Source organism: Schistocerca cancellata, chromosome 3 (assembly GCF_023864275.1).
Source record: "Schistocerca cancellata isolate TAMUIC-IGC-003103 chromosome 3, iqSchCanc2.1, whole genome shotgun sequence".
NCBI classification, from domain to species: domain Eukaryota; kingdom Metazoa; phylum Arthropoda; class Insecta; order Orthoptera; family Acrididae; genus Schistocerca; species Schistocerca cancellata.
The window spans coordinates 482,123-497,566 of record NC_064628.1 but is presented as its reverse complement, the minus strand read 5'-3'; the positions used below and the strand labels follow the sequence as shown (position 1 = coordinate 497,566).

Below are 15,444 nucleotides of genomic sequence, written 5' to 3'. Positions count from 1 at the left end.
GTCCTTATACTGTAGCCGCACCACGGAAGAAGCATTCGCCTCTTCTCCCAACACACGCAATCGCCGCTTTCCGTGGCACATTTGACGCAAAGCAAGTAGGCGAGACACACGTCACAGCTGCTCGTTGCACCGCCTGTCATTCCTTTGGTGCGCGCGGCCTGCGACACTCGCGGGCGACGCATCTTGTAGGGCGTGCGCGCGGCCGGCCCGGCCGGCGGGGGGGCTGCGCGGGGTGCGGCAGTGTCCTGCTGGACCGGCGGAGGCTTTCTCACCTGCCTGACACGCGCCTCGCTTCCAGATATTTGCGTAATTTGCGCGGTGCATTCTCGCCTGTCGTGACTATTCCCCGTCCGTCCCGACTTTGCTCGACTGCCGCTCGCTGCCGCTCGGGTCGCGGCCCATATGACAGCACAAGCGCGAGAAACATCTGCGAGACGCGCGCGGGCCTGACCGGCGTGTCCGAGACGGACACGCCGTGGGCGGCCGTTCGGAGCTACTAGAGCGGCGCTGTGCCGTGCCATGGAAAGGTGCGAAACCAAGGACAGAAGACACAGGCGGTTCGACAAAGCATCCAAAACAATAAGCCCTGTCGTATTCCGGAACATTTTCGCCGTTTCATACTGTTTTGTTACTTCCAGAGACACTTTGGAAATCTTCCTTGGCACACTCTTCTTCAAACTGAGTTTCTTAATATCGTACCTTATGCTTATTACAACAGTTTTAAATCATTGTGGAAACATCTTTGTCACATCGCAAAGGTAGCATGAAAAGAGCCCTGGCAGGGGTAGCGACAAAAATGCAAAAAATTAAGGCAGCCAGTGTTCCCAGGCGTACTAACGTAGTTGCTCAACTTCGGTGATTAGACGAGAACGGTTGATATTTTTTTAAATTTATTTATTTAGTTAGTGGAATGTAGCACTGCTACAAAACAGTAGGCTCTGACGTATTTCCGAACGCGTCTGTCGATTCATAGTGTTTCGTTATTTTCGAGGAATTCCTGGCACTCTTCCTTCACGCATTCTTTCTCAAACTGAGATCACTACCGTAATTTCGTATCTTACGTTTAATACAGTACTTTAAAATGCTTGTGGAAGCATCTTTGTCGACACCTGAAAGTTAGTATGAAAAGAGGCCTGGCAGATGTAGCGACGTAAAAATGAAAAAATGAGATAGAGCCAACAGCACCTTTTTTTATTTTATTTTTTTTTTTTCAATGGCTATAAAGGTACTGGTGGCTCCCTCGAGGTGAATCGGTGGACGCTGGCCAACGATCGCCTTCATCGGCGAATGGCACATGTGGCAATTAGGCATTGTGGCGTTCTGGACATGGAACAAAAGGGAAAGAGTCCTCCAATGTGTGAAAAACGGAAGTTCAGAATGCCTCCCATTGATACGCAAAAAATAAAAAGAAAAGTCGGCTTCACGCCGTATCAACCGACGGTGACGACAGTCCAAAGGGAACACAAAACATTCAAACGCAATCAAGACGATGCATCCACCGGAAAGAAAAGTCATTGCTGAACACCAATAAGAAAAACTCCATTCACGTTGGAAAATGAGAAAAACATCCGGTATCACCGGCACTCAAAACGAACGAGAAGGTACGAGACGTGGCATCCTCAGAAACACACTTAAACACACGGTGGGGTGTAGTTACCGTGTACGTGAAATGTAGAATCCAGGAAGAAACTTTGAGGAAAGCGCACGCCATTTTTTTTTTCGTATCGAATTTAAACGGTCGGGCAACGAGCGTGGCAGGCAGGCGGCGGCAATGAGGGCAGGGGTCAATTATTCTGAGGCTTGGCCACAGTGTCGCCCCCACACCCGTCATCACTCATAGTGACCGTAAAACAAATAATGATTCGTATCACCGGTGTGAAATTCCACACCGACAAAAAGTCCAAGGGTGTCGAGCACAGGCACGGGACGAGATGTTTGGAGTGCTCCACAATAAAAGAAATGAAAAAAATGAAGAAAAACGCAAAACAATCACCACCAGGAATTATAACTAAAACAGCAGTAAAGAATCTCGTCACGCCACAAACGGAAAAAAACTAAGAATACGGACACACATGCCAAACAAGAAGTTCGGCAATAACGTCCAGAAAAAACTGAAAAGACTTCTGATTTCGTTCGGTAATCAAGTTTCGTCAATTTTCGTTCCAGAAAAATTTGAGGAAGTCGCATTAATGCATATTGTGTCGCTCAAGGGCAAGAGAAAGGATGAGAGATAAACAGCCATGTTACGCAGGTACTGAAAGTCGTGCAAAAGCATGCGCTAGTGCGACCCGCAAAAAATTTGCAATATTTCGCCGATAGTGTGGCGATGTCAGAATCCGAGTATGTTGGGTCCATAAAAAGGTAAGAAAGTCCAGATCGGTATACAACTTGAGGGAGAATATAGCAAAAACTGTTGGTTGGTTGGTTGGTTGGTTTGGTTTTTTTTTTTTTTTTGGTTGGGTTTAAGGGCGCTCAACTGCTGAGGTCATTAGCGCCCAGTCACTGTTGTTAGAGCACATGGAAGCTAGTAAAACTCAAGGGGACGGAGGGGACACCAGAAGAGCCCGACAAAGATGCAGACAAAATAAGTAAAAAGATTAAATGTCTTTGGACAAGCCAGTTAAAGTTATAAAACGCAGAATACGAGCAGCTGCTCGAGCGTCATCAGCTAAAACATCCGGTAAAGTAGATGGCAGGGACAGGTCAACACGAAATTGACTAAAACGGGGACACGACAATAAAACATGGCGCACTGTTAATGCCTGACCACAAGGGCACTGCGGGGCTGGGTCACCGGAGAGCAGGTAGCGGTGGCTAAACCGGCAATGCCCAATCCGCAACCTGGTCAGAAGGACCTCCTCGCGTCGAGATGGTCGGGAGGAGGTTGTCCAAGCAGTTGGGAGCGGTTTTACTGCCCAGAGCTTGTTTCCTTGGAGGGATGACCAAGCATCCCACCACAACGACACAAGCCTCTTACATACATCCCCACGAACGTCGGATGACGGGACACAATGGGAGGCTGGCCGAGGCAGGAGGACTGCAGCCTTGGCTGCAACATCCGCAGCCTCATTCCCAGGCACTCCTACATGTCCGGGAACCCACAGAAAGCTGACAGAACCACCATTATCAGCGAAAGAATGGAGGGACTGCTGTATCCGTTGAATCAAGGGATGGACCGGATAGGGAGCTCCAAGGCTCTGAAGAGCACTGAGTGAGTCAGAGCAGAGTACATATGAGGAATGGCGGTGGCGGCGGGCATACTGAACGGCCTGATGGAGAGCAAAAAGCTCGGCCGTAAAGCTGGAACATTGGTCGAGGAGCCGGTATTTAAAGGTGGCGGCCCCGACGACAAAGGCACAGCCGACACCATCGTCAGTTTTGGAGCCATCGGTGTAAATAAAGGCGTGACCGGCAAGTCGAGCACGAAGTTCGACAAACCGTGAGCAATACACTGCAGCCGGAGTACCCTCCTTCGGGAGTGAGCTGAGGTCGAGATAAATATGAACCGGAGCCTGGAGCCAAGGTGGTGTCGGGCTCTCACCCTCTCTGAAGGTGGTAGGGAGGGCTAAATCCAATTGTCAAAGCAGGCAACAGAAGCGGACTCCTGGGGGCAGCAGGGCAGACACATACAACCCGTACTGACGGTCGAGAGAATTGGCGAAGAAGGACTTGTAAGAGGGGTGGTCGGGCATAGACGACAGCCGGCAGGCATACCGACACAGCAGTACGTCGCGCCGGTAGGTCAATGGTAACTCGGCAGCTTCGGCATAAAGACTCTCGGCAGGACTAGTGTAGAAGGCTCCGGTCGCAAGACGTATCCCCCGATGGTGGATGGAGTTGAGCCGGCGTAAGAGGGACGGCCGAGCGGACGAGTAGACAAAGCTCCCATAATCCAGCTTCGATCGGACTATGGACCGATACAAGCGAAGCAGGACAGTGCGATCCGCTCCCCAAGATGAACCGCTAAGAACTCTGAAGACATTAAGGGAACGTGTACAACGGGCCGCCAAATAAGAGACATGTGGAGACCAACACAGTTTCCTGTCCAACGTGAGCCCTAGAAACTTAGTTGTGTCCACGAATGGGAGAACAACGGGACCGAGATGTAAGGATGGCGGAAGGAACGCTTTATATCGCCAAAAGTTGATACAAACCGTCTTTTCTTCAGAGAACCGGAAGCCATTTGCCACCCTCCATGAGTAGAGGCTGTCTAGACAACGCTGAAGGCAGCGCTCCAGGAGGCATGTTCTCTGGGCACTGCAGTAGATCGCGAAGTCATCGACAAAGAGAGAGCCTGAGACATTAGGTGGAATGCAATCCATAATTGGATTGATCGCGATGGCAAAAAGGGCTACGCTCAAGACAGAGCCCTGAGGCACTCCGTTCTCCTGGAGGAAGACGTCTGACAATACGGAACCCACACGTACCCTAAACTTTCGATCCGTTAAAAAGGAATCAATAAAAAGGGGCAGGCGACCGCGTAGGCCCCACCTGTGCATAGTGCGAAGGATACCTCCTCTCCAACAGGTATCATAAGCCTTCTCCAAGTCGAAGAACACGGCTACCGTTTGGCGCCTGCGCAAAAAGTTGTTCATGATGAATGTCGACAAGGTCACAAGGTGGTCAACAGCGGAGCGGCGGCGACGAAAGCCGCATTGGACATTAGTAAGTAGCCGTCGAGATTCAAGAATCCAGACTAACCGAGCATTAACCATGCGCTCCATCACCTTACAGACAAAGCTTGTAAGAGAAATGGGGCGGTAACTAGAAGGAAGGTGTCTATCCTTCCCGGGTTTGGGTATAGGAACAACAACGGCGTCACGCCAACGCATGGGGACTTGACCTTCGGTCCAGACGCGATTGTAGGTACGAAGAAGGAAGCTTTTGCCCGCCGGAGAAAGGTGTGCCAGCATCTGAACGTGAATGGCATCTGGCCCCGGAGCAGAGGACCGGGACAGTGCAAGCGCACGTTCGAGTTCCCGCATAGTAAATGGGGCATAATAGGTTTCCAGATTCAGCGAGTGGAAGGAAGGTCGCCGAGCCTCTTCTGCCTCTTTCCTGGGAAGGAAGGCAGGATGGTAATGGGCGGAGCTTGAAACCTCCGCGAAAAAGCGGCCAAAGGCGTTGGATACAGCCACAGGATCAACAAGGACCGCATTACCTGAGGTCAGGCCAGGTACCGAGGAGTGGGCCTTAATGCCCGACAGCCGGCGCAGGCTACCCCAAACGACGGAAGAGGGAGTAAAACTGTTAAAGGAGCTGGTGAAAGAGGCCCAACAAGCTTTTTTGCTGTCTGTGATGACTCTACGGCATTGCGCTCGGAGTCGTTTGTAGTCAATACAATTCGCCAACGTAGGATGGCGGCGAAAAGTGCGTAAAGCACGTCGTCGAGCGCGGATAGCGTCCCTACAAGCCTCGTTCCACCAGGGGACAGAAACGCGACGTGAAGAAGAAGTAGTACGAGGAATGGAACGTTCGGCAGCATTGATGATAACAGCCGTGAGGTATTCGACCTGACTGTCACAACTGGGAAAATCGTGGTCCGGAAAGGTCGCCAGGGATGAGTAAAGTCCCCAGTCAGCTTTCAGTATGTTCCAGCTCGAAGGACGTGGGGATGGGGTGTGGTGCAGGAAACGAACGACACAGGGGAAGAGGTCGCTCGAATAGGTGTCAGAAAGGACATACCACTCGAACCGACGGGCAATAGTGGTAGAACAGATGAAGAGGTCCAAGTGGGAGTAGGTATGAGTAGAGTCCAAGAGGAAAGTCGGGGCGCCGGTATTGAGGCAGACAAGATTGAGATGGTTGAAGACATCTGCCAAGAGTGAGCCTCTTTGACAGGATGCAGGAGAGCCCCAAAGGGGATGATGAGCATTGAAGTCGCCAAACAATAAAAACGGCGGGGGAAGCTGAACGATCAGGTGCATCATGTCAGCCCGACTAACAGCAGACGACGGTGGAGTGTAGATGGTACAAACTGAAAAGGTAAAAGCAGAAAGAGTAATGCGGACAGCTATTGCTTGGAGTGGGGTGGTCAATGGGATGGGATGGTAATAGACATCGTCCCGAACGAGCAACATGACCCCACCATGAGCTGGGATACCGTCCACAGGGGTGAGGTCATACCGCTCCGAGGTATAGTGGGTAAAGGCAATACGGTCAGTCGGGCGCAACTTGGTTTCCTGGAGTCCAAGGACGAGCGGACAGTGCAGGCGGAGGAGCAGTTGTAATTCCTTCCGATTAGATCGAATACCTCTTATGTTCCAATGAAACAACGCCATCGCTAGTCAAAAAGTCGGGGGAACAAGACGGGGGAAGAGCTGGTCACCTCGACGGTCGCGGAGGGCCAGGTTGCGAGGGAACAACGCTACAACCGACGGGAGGCGGATCCGGTTCCATCGACTCGTCGCCAGCTGCGGCCGCTGTCCCTGGTTGTGTAGGAGGGGCAGCATCATTTGCCGACGAAAGGCCAGCTGAGCGCCTGGCAGCAGAGCGTCCCGGCGAAACTGAGGACGGCCGGGAGCAGCGACTCACGGATGGAGCGTCAGACGAAACGCGCCGGGGTGGAGAGGGGGATAGAGACTTCTTCTTGGAGGCCTTCTTGGAAGGCCGAGGAGGCATAGGGATGGTGGGCTGGACCCGAAGAAGGTCCTCTCGCGCGGGGTCCGTTTTGGAACGCCGGACCTCGGAAGCTGAGGTCCGGAACATTTCCCTGATAGACGCCTGAGAAGAGGATCGCTTCTCAGGTGGCGTGGGGGGAGAAGGAGGAGGAAGGGTGGCCCCTGGGGCAGAGGGGGTGGGGGCCACGGGGGAGGAGGATTTGGAAGGGAGGGATTTGGGAGGCGGAGGCAGAGCCCCCTGATGGGCGGAGGAGGCGGAGGGGGGACAGGATAGGGGTGAGGATACCACGGAAGGAGTGGACATAACTGAGGCAAACGAAGTGGTCAATGGCACGGGATGGAGGCGGTCGTACTTCTTCCTGGCCTCAAAATAAGAGAGCCGATCCAAAGTTTTGATTTCTTGTATCTTCTTCTCCTTCTGATATGCGGGGCAGTCTGAGGATCTAGGCGAGTGGCCACCAGGACAATTAACGCACCGAGGTGGTGGGGTGCATGTATGTTCCTCACGAAGAGGACGTCCACAATCGCCACAAAGGCGCTCAGCCTCACACCGTGACGACATGTGCCCAAAGCGCAAACACCTAAAACAGCACATAGGAGGCGGGACGTAGGGTGGCACGTCACACCGGTAGCACATCACCTTTACCTTCTCTGGGAGAACGTCCCTCTCGAAGGCGAGGATAAAGGCCCCGGTGTCGATGCGACGGTCTTTGGGGCCACGCTGGACTCGCCGGACGAAATGCACGCCTCGCCTGGAGCGCCGCCGACTGCGTGGCGGAGGTGGTCTTGATAAGAACGGACCCTGAACGCATCTTGCTGAGAGCCTCGATTTCCCCGAAGATGTCCTCAATGTGCTGAACAAAGAACATGGGCTTGGAGGTGGCGAATGTCCCCCCATCGGTTCAAGAACAGACCAAATAGCGGGGGAAGTACTTCGCCCCAAGCCAGCGGGCCTGTCCCTCCTCCCATGGAGTGGCCAAGGGGGAAAGGGCAGGAGAACCAGAACTAGAAACGGTACCTTTTCTTTTGAAAGACTCGGCCGCAGAGCGACCTGATACGTGGTGACGTTTCATCTGCGAAACGTCCGCCCCGATACCACCCACTCCGACCAGGGGCTCTCCCCACGGGCGCCACCCAGCCGCAGCAAGGGCCACCTGGCAGGATGACCATTGCCGGGAGTCCTGATGCCCCAAGGAGACGGGCATCTACTCCTTGGCCGACGTGGGGAGGGTGCAGCTCAGGTATCGGCAGTACGATCCCTGTGTTGTCAGGAGGCTACAACCTAGAGGGTACATGACGACCCCACCACAACAGGCTGGCTACCGTGCTGGATTTCTGGTGCCATGGAAAGTCCATCATGATCGCTGGTGCAGATGGAGATGCACTATGGGCGGAACTTTGACAACCCATCAGGCGTTTAGGCCCAATTTGAGGAATAGTGGGTATGGTTACAACGCCGGTGCAATGCTGAGTGCCAAGGTCTTAGTGCACTTAGGACCAGTGGTACACCACGTAAGGTGTCCTTCCCCAAAAGGCTCGTACTTCTGTAGAATTTTGAAAAATGGAGGTCAAACCCCAAGGGGGACCATCACATGGAAGGCCGAAATGGTTGAAACTCCTTTTAGTCGCCTCGTACGACAGGCAGGAATACCTCGGGCCTATTCTTACCCCGGACCCGCAGGGGGGTGGTTGGTTTGGGGGATGAAAGGGACCAGACTGCTATGGTCATCGGTCCCTTTTTCCAAATACAAAGAACACCCACAGAGAATAAAACCGAGGAACAGAATAGATCACAGACGATACAGAACAAGAGAAACTGAGACAAAGACAAGACAAAACGAACTAAAACCACACAGAGTGTGTCAGTGGTTGGCCGATCACAGGAACAAAAAAAAGGAAAAGCCAACGACCGAGAACACGTTAAAAACTCAGTTTAAAACCGTAGGCCAAAGGCCAGAATCAACACAAAACAATAAAATAAAACAAACACTCAGATTAAATGATAAAAAACCCCTGCCCGAATAAAATGTAAAAGTAAGTCAGCCAAGAAGAGTCATCTGTTAAAAGGGCAGGGAGCGAGTCAGGCAGGGCGAACGACTGCCTGAGCACAGCTAAAAGTGGACAGTCCAATAAAATGTGGACCACTGTCAAAACGGAGCCGCAGCGACATAAAGGTGGGGCGTCACGTCGCAATAGGTGGCCGTGCGTCATCCATGTGTGCCCAATGCGCAGCCGGCAGAGGACAACAGACTCCTTGCGAGAGACCCGAAGGAGGAGCGCCACACACCAGTAGGCTCCTTGATGGCCCGAAGTTTATTTCGTGAAGGCAGGGCGCGCCATTCAGCGTGCCAAATGTCGAGAATTTTGCGGCAAAGGAACGCTCGCAAATCTGTCTCCAGGAGGCCAATGTCCAGAGATGGTGTACTGGTGGCCTCTTTCGCCAGGCGGTCAACATTCTCATTGCCAGGTATCCCAACATGGCCTGGGGTCCACACGAAGACCACATAGCGGCCGCAATGGGCAAGAGTATGCAGGGACTCCTGGATAGCCATCACCAGACGGGAACGAGGGAAACACTGGTCGAGAGCTCGTAAACCGATCAGGGAATCGCTACAGATAACGAAGGACTCACCTGAGCAGGAGCGGATATACTCTAGGGTACTGAAGATGGCGACCAGCTCAGCAGTATAAACGCTGCAGCCAGCCGGCAACGAACGTTGTTCGCAATGGTCCCCTAGAGTGAGCGCATAACCGACACGACCAGCAACCATCAAACCGTCAGTGTAAACAATGCCAGAGCCCTGATACGTGGCGAGGATGGAAAGAAAGCGGCGGCGGAAAGTCTCCGGAGGTACTGAGTCCTTCGAGCCCTGTGCCAATTCCAGCTGAAGGCAAGGGCGAGGCACACACCACGGGGGTGTATGCAGAGGTGCCCGGAAAGGAGGCGGAAGAGGGAAATCCCCAAGCCCGGAGAGAAGCTCTCGGACGCGGACCGCGATCGGAGATCCAGCCCTGGGCCTGCGGTCTGGAAGATGGACGTGCGACTGTGGGAAGAGTAGCCAATAATTAGGATGCCCCGGAAAGCTGAAAACATGGGCAGCATAAGAAGCCAGCAAACGTTGGCGGCGTAATCGCAGTGGAGGGACACCCGCCTCCACAAGAATGCTCTCCACTGGGCTGGTCCGGAAAGCACCAGTGGCAAGGCGTATCCAGCTATGGAGGATTGGGTCCAACACCCGCAACGCAGATGGGGATGCTGAGCCATAGGCTAGGCTCCCATAATCCAGACGGGACTGGATTAACGCCTGGTAGAGCCGCAACAGGGTAGATCGGTCGGCGCCCCAGCGGGTGTGGCTCAAGCATCTCAGAGCGTTGAGATGCCGCCAACACGCCTGTTTAAGCTGCCGGATATGAGGCAGCCAAGTCAACCGGGTATCGAAAAGTACACCCAAAAACCTGTGGGACTCCACCACAGCAAGAAGTTCGTCGGCAAGATAAAGCCGCGGCTCAGGATGGACCGTTCGGCGCCGGCAGAAATGCATAACGCGGGTCTTGGCCGCCGAAAACTGAAAACCACGCGCAACAGCCCAAGACTGCGCCTTGCGGATTGCGCCCTGTAGCTGACGTTCAGCTGCTGCTATGCTAATAGAACTATAGTAAAGGCAGAAGTCGTCAGCATACAGGGAAGCGGAGACAGAATTTCTTACTGCCGCAGCGAGACCGTTTATTGCAATTAAAAACAGGCAGACACTTAAAACAGAACCCTGTGGCACACCGTTCTCCTGGACGTGGGTGGAACTATATCAGGCTGCGACTTGCACGCGGAAGGTACGATACGACAGAAAATTGCGGATAAAGATCGGCAGAGGGCCCCGAAGACCCCATTCATGAAGTGTAGGAAGAATGTGATGACGCCATGTCGTATCGTACGCCTTCCGCATGTCGAAGAAGACAGCGACCAGGTGCTGACGGCGGACAAAGGCAGTACGGATGGCCGACTCCAGGCTCACCAGATTGTCGGCGGCGGAGCGGCCTTTACGGAACCCACCCGGAGACGGAGCCAGAAGGCCCCGAGACTCCAGTACCCATTTCAAGCGCCGGCTCACCATCCGTTCGAGAAGCTTGCAAAGAACGTTGGTGAGGCTAATGGGGCGGTAGCTGTCCACCTCCAAAGGGTTCTTGCCTGGTTTCAGAATGGGGATAATGATAGTTGCCCGCCATTGCGACGGAAACTCACCCTCGACCCAATTACGGTTGTGAAGGTCGAGGAGCCGTCGCTGGCAGTCCACTGAGAGGTGTTTCAGCATCTGGCAGTGGATGCTATTCGGTCCAGGAGCGGTATCAGGACAAGCAGCAAGGGCACTGCGTAATTCCCACTCACTGAATGGAACATTGTACGATTCTGGATGGTGGGTGCGAAACGAAAGGCTCCGACGTTCCATCCGCTCTTTAATGGAGCGGAAGGCCAGGGGGTAATTCGCAGAAGCGGAACTCCTAGCAAAATGCTCTGCCAAGCGACTTGCAATAACGTCGGAGTCTGTACAAACTGCTCCATTCAGTGAGAGTGCAGGAATGCTGGCAGGGGTCCGATAGCCGTAGACGCGTCGAATCTTCGCCCAGACCTGCGATGGAGTGACATGGAGGCCAATGGTAGACACATACCGCTCCCAGCACTCCTTCTTGCCTTGGCGGATAAGGAGGCGGGCCCGCGCAGGCAGCCGTTTGAAGGCGATAAGGTGGTCGATGGAGGGATGTCGCTTGTGACGCTGGAGCGCCCGCCAGCGATCTTTAATCGCTTCAGCGATCTCAGGCGACCACCAAGGCACAGCCCTCCGCCGAGGGGACCCAGAAGAACGGGGAATGGCAGATTCGGCGGCAGTAACGATGCCGGTGGTGACCGAGTGAACCACCGCATCAATGTCATCACGAGAGAGAGGCTCAATAGCGGCAGTGGAGGAAAACAAGTCCCAGTCAGCCTTATTCATAGCCCATCTGCTGGGGCGCCCAGAAGAGTGGCGCCGTGGCAGTGACAGAAAGATTGGAAAATGGTCACTACCACACAGGTCGTCATGCACACCCCACTGGACAGACGGCAAGAGGCTAGGGCTACAGAGCGATAGGTCAATGGCAGAGTATGTGCCATGCGCCACACCTAAGTGTGTGGAGGCACCGTCATTTAAGATCGAGAGATCGGGCTGCGCCAATAAATGCTCAATAGCGGCGCCTCGACCTGTTGCCACTGACCCACCCCACAGAGGGTTATGGCCGTTAAAGTCGCCCAGTAACAAGAAAGGTGGCGGCAATTGGGCTACCAGCGCAGCCAGGACATGCTGCGCGACATCACCCTCCTGTGGAAGGTAAAGACTGCAGACAGTAACAGCCTGTGGCGTCCACACCCGAACAGCGACAGCCTCTAAAGTTGTATGTAGAGGGACAGACTCGCTGTGGAGAGAGTTAAGGACATAGATGCAGACGCCACCAGACACCCTTTCATAAGCTACCCAGTTTTTATAACAACCCCGATAGCCACGGAGGGCGGGGGTGCGCATTGCTGGAAACCAAGTTTCCTGAAGAGCTATGCAGAAGATAGGGTGAAGGCTGATAAGCTGTCGGAGCTCAGCGAGATGGTGGAAGAAACCGCTGCAGTTCCACTGAAGGATGGTGTTGTCCATGGCTGGGAAAGGCGTGACGGGACGGGGAAGGCAGATTACGCCTCTGGGTCCCCTGCTGCCTCCGATTGAGCACCTGTGCTAGTGCTTTCCATGGCGTCGGAGGGACCGGCGAGATAGAGGTCCTAAGCGGACGCCAGGATCTTCACCTCATCCTCAGACGCAGAGTTTGAAGGTTGCAGTGGGACAGGTGCCACCGCAATGTTAGGATGCTTGGGAGCCTTTTTCTTCAACTGCTTTGCACGCTGTGCCTTTGGAGGGTCTGCCTGGGAGGGCCCCACTGGGTCAGTCTCAGGTACTGACGACGAGCGGGAAGCCCCATGACCAGCGACCGGTTGTTGTTTCATAAATTTGCGGGTGTCCGCTTTGGCACTGGGCAAAGCCTGGGAAGGGAGGGCCCCAAGGGACCCCTTCCTAGCTAGAGTAGCCGAAGAAGCCTCACGCTTCTCCGGCTGGGAAGGGGGGGACGTATGTCCCCGATGGTTGGGGTGGTGTTGTTCCTGGAGTAGATGCAGCAACAGAGGGGGAAGTGCCCCCCACAACCAAGGGGGCTGGTTCATCCTGACATAGCTGAGAGGCAACAGTACGTGACGACATGGGAGAGGATCGGACTGCTGTTGCAGCAGCGGCATAGGTGGATATCATGGGCACAGGATGTAGCCGCTCATATTTCCGCCGTGCCTCAGTGTAGGTCAGGCGGTCCAGAGTCTTATATTCCATTATCTTCCTTTCCTGCTGGAAGATCCTACAGTCCGGTGAGCAGGGGGAATGGTGTTCTCTGCAGTTAACACATATAGGAGGCGGGGCACATGGACTATCGGGATGGGTAGGACGGCCACAATCCCGACAGGTGATGCTGGAAGTACAGCGAGATGACATGTGCCCGAACTTCCAGCACTTAAAACACCGCATTGGAGGAGGGATATATGGCTTCACATCACAACGGTAAACCATCACCTTGACCTTTTCGGGTAAAACATCACCTTCGAAGGCCAAGATGAAGGCACCGGTGGCTACACGATTATCCCTCGGACCCCGATGGACGCGCCGGACGAAGTGAACACCTCGTCGTTCGAAGTTGGCGCGTAATTCATCGTCGGACTGCAGAAGAAGATCCCTGTGGAATATAATCCCCTGGACCATGTTGAGACTCTTATGCGGCGTAATGGTAACTGAAACATCCCCCAACTTGTCACAATTGAGCAACATCCGTGACTGGGCAGAGGATGCCGTTTTGATGAGCACAGAACCAGAGCGCATTTTGGACAAGCCCTGCAGCTCCCCGAACTTGTCCTCTTTTTTTTTTGTTTATTTACTATGTGCAATTTAGCACTGCTACAAAACAGTAGGCCCTGACTTATTTCAGTACTCAACTGTCGATTCGCAGTGTGTTGTTATTTTCAAGGCGTTCTATCACTCTTCTTTCGCGCATTCTTGCTTAAACTCAGTTCATTACTGTAATTTCCTATCTTACGTTTGATACACTAGTTTAAAATGCTTGTGGAAGCATCTTTGTCGCGCCTGATAGTTAGTATGAAAAAGAGGCGTGGCAGGTGCAGCGACGTAAAAATGAAAAAATGAGATAGAGCCAACAGCACGCGGTGTTCCCAGGCGGTCACCCATCCAAGTACTAACCGCGCCCGATGTTGCTTAACTTCGGTGATCGGACGAGAACCGGTGTAGTCAACATGGTATGGCCGTTGGCGTCCTTATACTGTAGCCGCACCACGGAAGAAGCATTCGCCTCTTCTCCCAACACACGCAATCGCCGCTTTCCGTGGCACATTTGACGCAAAGCAAGTAGGCGAGACACACGACACAGCTGCTCGTTGCACCGCCTGTCATTCCTTTGGTGCGCGCGGCCTGCGACACTCGCGGGCGACGCATCTTGTAGGGCTTGCGCGCGGCCGGCCCGGCCGGCGGGGGAGCTGCGGCAGTGTCCTGCTGGACCGGCGGAAGCTTTCTCACCTGCCTGACACACGCCGCGCTTCCAGATTTATGCGTAATTTGCGCGGTGCATTTGCATTCGCGCCTGTCCCCCCTCCCGTCCCGACTTTGCTCGACTGCCGCTCGCTGCCGCTCGGGTCGCGGCCCATATGACAGCACAAGCACGAGAAACATCTGCGAGACGGGCGCGGGCCTGACCGGCGTGTCCGAGACGCCGTGGGCGGCCGTTCGGAGCTACTAGAGCAGCGCTGTGCCGTGCCGTGGAAAGGTGCGAAACCAAGGACAGAAGACACAGGCGGTTCGACAAAGCATCCATCTCTTGTTGCGACGAAAGATAAATTTTTGTTTACAAATTTGCGCATGTACACTGCTACAAAACAATAAGCCCTGACGTATTTCGCAACATTTCTGCCGCTTCATACTGTTTTGTTATTTCCAGAGACACTTTGGAAATCTTCCTTGGCACACGCTTCTTCAAACTGAGTTCCCTAATATCGTATCTGTTGCTTATTACAACAGATTTAAGTCATTGTGGAAAAATCTTCGTCGCATCGGAAAGGTAGCATGAAGAGAGGGCTGGCGGGGGTGGCGACAAGAAAGCAAAATATGAAGACAGCCAGAGGTCCCAGGCAGTCACCGATCCGATTACTAACGTTGTTGTTTAACTTGGGTGACGGCTCGAGAACGGTTGATTTTTTTTTGATATATTTAGTTAGTTTTCGGAATTTAGCACTGCTACGTAACAGTAGGCTCTGACGCATTTCAAGAACACATCTGTCGATTGGTAGTGTTTTGTCATTTTCAACGAGTTCCTAGCACTCTTCTTTCGCGCATTCTTGCTCAAACTGAGTTCATTACTGTAATTTCGTATCTGACGTTTGATACAGTAGTTTAAAATACTTGTGGAAGCATCTTCGTCGACACCTGAAAGTTAGTATGAAAAGAGGGCTGGCAGGTGTAGCGACGTAAAAATGAAAAAATGAGATAGAGCCAACAGCACCTTTTTTTTTTTTTTTTAACCAAAAATATTTATTTCAGAAAAAAAAGTAAGAACAACAAATAAATCATCTCTATGGTTGTAATTTACACGTTTTCATATTAGTTTTGATCATCTGTTTATGGTATTTGTTACTCTTATTTCTTTTGTGGGACATGCTGTCCATTTTCTAATTTTCCTTTCATTATTTTCGTTTTTAAACACTTCGATA

General features: G+C 53.0%; 1 non-coding gene across 1 annotated transcript; it reads right to left on the bottom strand.

Moving 5' to 3' along the window:
- Positions 1 to 13,875: 13,875 nt before the first annotated feature.
- On the bottom strand, positions 13,876 to 13,994 carry LOC126178088 (5S ribosomal RNA). The gene has a single exon (XR_007536004.1). It is a non-coding gene; the product is annotated as a 5S ribosomal RNA (ribosomal RNA).
- Between the last annotated feature and the right edge of the window lie 1,450 nt (positions 13,995 to 15,444).